The sequence below is a fragment of the Pinus tabuliformis genome, chromosome 8 (genome assembly GCF_031772625.1).
Source record: "Pinus tabuliformis cultivar Carrire ecotype Pingquan chromosome 8, CPIR1, whole genome shotgun sequence".
Taxonomy (NCBI): domain Eukaryota; kingdom Viridiplantae; phylum Streptophyta; class Pinopsida; order Pinales; family Pinaceae; genus Pinus; species Pinus tabuliformis.
Window position 1 is genome coordinate 652,877,187 of NC_142294.1, and position 6,053 is coordinate 652,883,239.

General features: G+C 34.4%; 1 pseudogene; it reads right to left on the reverse strand.

The window, feature by feature from the left end:
* Nucleotides 1-4,998: 4,998 nt before the first annotated feature.
* On the reverse strand, nucleotides 4,999-5,618 carry LOC149237239 (BAG family molecular chaperone regulator 4 pseudogene; annotated as a pseudogene).
* Nucleotides 5,619-6,053: the final 435 nt, after the last annotated feature.

Here is a 6,053-nt window from a genome sequence, read left to right on the forward strand (position 1 = left end):
GCTAGATGAAACTATCCAAAATCATGCTCTACAACAAGACATTTTTTTTATGCATTCAAAAGGATATGTAGATATATTATATTCCTTTGTATATTAATTTATTTCTATTTTATTTTCTTATTTTCTTTTTTTCTATGTGGTTCACGAACCCTAGAGATTGGTGACTACTAGATCCACATAATATTTGTACCAAGTAGATCCATCCAAAGGGATCACTTCATGTTGGCTCAACCGCTAAGCGTGACCCTAAAGTTGTCGAGATAATTGAACCTATAACCTCTCCAAAGAAAATGTTCTTTAATGATAATAACTTGACCAATTAATCTAACCCTTAAGGATTTTTTATTTCTGTTTTATTACTTGTAAACATATAATAACATTGTTATCTTTTTAATAAAAATACTAAATAAAAATACAAATGGAGTATCAAATACTTAAAAGTTATGCTAAAAAATACAACTTTGAAATAAGAAGCAAGTGTCTCTAGAATGTTCAATTGGATGAAACTTTTTATCACTACATTTTAAATATTCTTGACATTGTGTAATATCAAATAATATTAGTTTATTGTGATAACAATGGAATAATTGTTTCTAAGAAGAGATTATGCAATATCAAACAATATTAGGTTAGTGTGATAATGATGGAAATACTATTTCCAAACCAACACAGATCCATCTTAACTATAGATATACCAAGCACCTAAAGGGATAAAACCTCTGAAGGTTGAAACTTTTTTGAAATGAAAAAATTGGGGAAATGTTTATACCTAGACATATTTGATTCCTCTTAACTCTTGGTGGATTTCAAGTTAGGTTAAGATGAATCTATGTTGATTTCTCTCTCTCTCTCTCTCTATATATATATATATATCTATATCTATATATATATATATATATATATATATATATATATATATATATATATATATATATATATATATATATATATATATATATATATATATATATATATATATATATATATATATATATATATATATATATTCAGATCTTCAGTCTTCCTGCGGTCTTCAGATCTTCGGATTCGTGGGAACAAATGACACATAAATAGGAAGTAAACTGGATTCCGAACTGTGGTGACCCTCCAAGATCCTTTCTGTATTGTATTATACTGCATGCTTATACACCTCTAATCTTCGGATCATCTTTTGCGGTCTTCGGAGGGCCGCTGTGCAGGAGGGCGTTGATCCAACGCCGATCTCCGTAACCACAGAAACCCTGTTCTCCATATCGAAGTTATCTATAATCAGGAGAAATCTCTTCTGATCTTCTGTGGTCTTCTGCAGTATTCTTAAACGTATTCTTCTACGGCATTTGAGAAATCTCTTCTGATCTTCTGCGGTCTTCGGATCATCTCCTGCGGTCTTCGAATCTTTGGATCTTCTGCGGTATTTGAGAAATCTCTTCAGATCTTCTGTGGCCAGGTATCTTCTGCGATGGGGTCTAATCTCTTGTGGCTAGGTATCTTCTGCTCCAGATGGCTCCAATCATTACAAAAATAGCTGCTAGCTCAATTCCATCCACCTCTGGGGGGCAAGCTCTTGCCCATATCGTCAGTGAAGCCCCAGCTCCCACTGTCTAGGTGGTTCAGGCCTCACTCGATGAGGCTCTGAAGTTTTCTGGAAGTGCCCTAATCTTCCGATTCAATGGTTTTTGGCCATGGCTGACAGCTATCCACAGTTGGATCTTGGAGGTATGGAAGCCTGCCATTTCTGATGCAATTAATATCTACCCCTATGCTAGGGGTTTCTTTATAGTAGATTTTGAAAACCCTAAAAGTAGACAATGCATTCTAGATTTTGGCCCTTGGTTTTGTGAAAACTCATGCCTATTCATGAAGCCATGGAACCCATCATTTGATCCCTCAACAACAGTCATAACCTCAGCACCAGATTCGGTGAGATTGCCAAACCTATGCTTACATCTCTGGAATTTCTCCTCACTAAAAGCCATTGGAAATGCAATTGGTAAATTTTACTGCAGGTGCCCAAAGACAGAGGAATATGCTAGAACCACCTATGCATGCATCTGTGCAGAAATAGACTTCAACGTTGGATTCCCAACTGAAATAAACCTAACAAGTAAAGACTATGTGTGGAACTAGAAACTCGATTATGAAAGTGTCATATTCAGATGTCGATCCTACTTTGAGACAGGTCATCTAGCCAAAAATTGCCCAAAAGCCTTTCAAAAAAATGCTAGAAAAAATCATCACAGATCTACATAGTGGGAAGGAGCACAAAAGGAACTCTACACTGTCATCAAAGAAGAATACTCTTGAGAAAACTTCGAATCACAAGAAATCGGGCAAGAAAGAAACAACTCTCAAACCAAGCAGGGGGAAGCCCCGCCAAACTTGACAACCCATCAAGCGTAAAAAATTATGAGGATTCGAATACCACGCAAAATAAATCTTCATTTAATAGAAAAGTAGATCTCCTGGACCAAACTTCTTCTCTGACTATCTTCAAAAGAAAGAACACAACAGATAGCGAAGCTAAGACACCAATGTCTCAAGAACCAGAAGAGATGAAGGATATGCAAGATAAAGGAAGTTGGAAGACTGTAGAGAAAAAAAAAGAAAGCTACAACACGAATCTCACCAAGAAAGACGAGGAGCCATACAATTAAAACCTAAGAAAATTATAGGTCCTATAGACCAATTTGGTCTCAGTGGACGTTAACCACCACCACCACCACCACCACCACCATCATCATCATCATCATCATCATCATCATCATCATCATCATCATATATATATATATATATAGAATTCAATACATTCCCAAATCATATTTATAAATGTTACCCCCTCTCTCTATGTATATATTATATGTGTGTGTTATATGTCAATTCCATATTAAACAATGAATGAATTACAAATCTCCTAAACAAATTTATTAATGGAATTAGGATGGAAATTTGAAGTTGGTTTACACTTTTGTGAGAATTAACAGCGGAAAATTCATCATTGTGCTTTCTCAGTTGAACTATTATATTTTTCGATCGAACCAAGTACGTTTTTTTGGCTGAAGTATTTTTTTTGGCCGATCAATTAAACATAATGTTTTTCCGAAATTAATAACATTAAAGTTAACGATAGGATGCAAAAAATTGTTGGCCAGTTCGTGGGAATTCTGATGAGTATATTTTTTGGCCAAAATATTTTTTCAGCCAAATTTTTGTGGCTGAAAAGGTTTTTAGACCGAACATTTAGTTCAGCCGAAAAAATGTTTATATATATCTAGGTTGTGAGCCTGTTACAAATTTTCATTGTTTTTTCTCTATCGAACGTCACATGCGCAGTGTTGAATGTTTTTTGTGCAGTTCTTAGGTCAGTTTGATGTTTAGCAAGTTATGTTAGTGTTTTCTTTGAAGCCTTACTCAGTTACTTTGAGGTTAATTATTTTCTGGTTTTGCAGATCTACTTGGTGCTAGAGGATTTTGTCACTGAGGAGTTCGACACTGTCTTGAGATAGGAATTTATTTCTCTATTGTGTTCTTATTTTTTATTCTCTGTAATTATGTTCTCTGTAATAATATTTAACCACATAATGAATATCTATGATTTTGTCAATGATCGACCTATTGTTGTTTTAAACCTCAAGCTCAACTCGTTGAAAATGAATGTGGGGTACCTAGTGTTCGATTCATTCCACTAGAAACCATCATCTCTCCTCTATGGAAAAAAAAAAAGTTTCAAAGGGGATCCTGACCTTCGTACTGTGATAACATCAAAGTAGATGCAGAGGAGAAGAGGTTTCATTCCCCAGTTACCTCCCCGTTTGGATGTTGAAACTCTAGGAAGAGCCTGCGTCTTATTCCCTATTTACTCTACTGCATGTGCTCTCTCCTCATCATTTGGACCTTCAATTTCTATGTGGCCACTTTGGAATTCATCCAAATCACTCTTGTTTCCTCTAGTATTTGTTTATCAGAATTTTAGGGCCATAGAGATTGCCTCCCATGCCATATTTCTAGCCTTTGGTTGCAGAGAGATGTTGGATGCATATATTTAGGAAAATTATCAGACACATAATCTAGAGGTTTTATCATTTTTTATTAAGTACATTTTTTATGAGTATTACATATTTTCAAAACTTTGTTTATATTTAAAATTTAGTATTGCATTTAGTATTAATATTACAAATTTTAGTTATTTAGATGAATATTGTATAATTTTAAATTCCAAAAACAATTTTGAATGATGAAATATTGAAAAGTTAGTATTTCAACAATAATTATATTGAACTCTAGAAAATAATTGTTATAATTTTTTACTCAATATTATAGATTTTACACTAATTTAAAGAGGTTTCATCTGTAACTTCTCACATAATCGTGTACCTGTGTACTCTAACTTTCTTTCTCCACTCGTTAATTTCTTCATTGAGCACTCTAGTTTTTTGAGGAGGTGTTCACTCGCTCATGTCATGTCATTTTATAAGAATACAATTAATTTCGGTGATGTGTGTTTGTAATAGATATATAAAAAAAGGCAACCCATAGAACCATCCAATCTTGTGAATACACTGATCTGACATAATGAAGTAGAAAAAAATTTGGCTGAGCAGTGGAGATACAGAGAGAATTTTTTTGATGTAACCCTGTAGGTCAAACATAAAGCTTCCACTCATACATTCATTTACACATAATAGGATCAGTTGTAATGGGATATGTTCACTAATTATATTTTATATGTTTCTATATCAATATTGGTTGGCTAACATACATGAAATTCTCACATACCAGTTTCCCAAGTAATATCGATCTTCAACTCTCTGAAGAATATAGATTTAGAACAAAAAAAAATATTTATCTATAATTCCCTGGAAAAATTTATCCTCTTTCTCTACTTCCATTTATTAAAATGACAAAAAGTATGAGGTAGAAATTATTAAAAGCCATTGAAATTGAAATAATACAATGCTCACACCCAACACTCGATGATTCATATCATGAGGGATGTACACCTCAAGATAACAAAAGCCTCTTTAAAGCATCCATCATCTCAACATAGTTATGTACCCTTCGAACCTATATTCTTCTTTGCACCTTAGCTTCCCCTTCTACCTCGATACTGTCCAATTTAAGTAGCTGGATCATTAGCATCTTAGTTACCACAATAAAATTATTATCTACAACCTTGGTTCCACCATTCACAGCTGCCTCTATCACAAAAACCTGTACCGAAAGCTTGTCCACTTCAGCCTTGATTGCAAAATCACCTTTTCCATGTCTTTGACACCTGCTATATGCAGGCACTCATCATTCTCCTTCTCTTTTCCTCTAAACAAAAGCCTTTGTTCCTGAGGCTCCAAACCAGTCTCCTAGGACAATAGCTTCTTGAGGTCCCCAAAGGTAGCCTACGTAGGAATCGAAACTTCATGTTGGTATGAGCCATGGGAAACCTTAATCTTAATCATAGGCCCAACTATAATGTCACTGTCATCTCTCTTCTGAACCAACATGCCTCCAAGCCTCATTTCCCAATCTATGGCATCGCTTTTGTCCTTTACGTTGCTGCTGAAAAGGGTTCTGGAACTGGACCTGTTGTTCATGTTATTACTCATGTCTCCACCTCTCAACTGCATTGACAATCCTCTTCTCTCATCTACACCCAAAATTCCACGACTTTAGACAAAATTTGTAACTGAATAACAAAACAAATAGAAATATGCAGGTTTAAGAAAAAAATTGTGGGCATGTGGGGAGGTCCAAGAAGTGGTCAAAGGGATTAAGATAATACATCCAGTTACAATGAAGAAAACACAGATGCATATCAGGAAGATGAACTACAATATTTGGAGAATAATGGGTGCATCTTCAATGGTTCATGAAGATGGCACTTTAAGTACTAGACAAGAAGAGCTCCATAAAAGATAAGACGCAAATTGAGCAGGCCAAAATAATAAAAGGTTATATGAAAAATTAACACCCCAAGGCTGTTAAATTAATCATGTAATATACAACGCAAATCTTAAAGTTATATTCTAATCACTTAAAAGTATATATATTACTTATAAGTG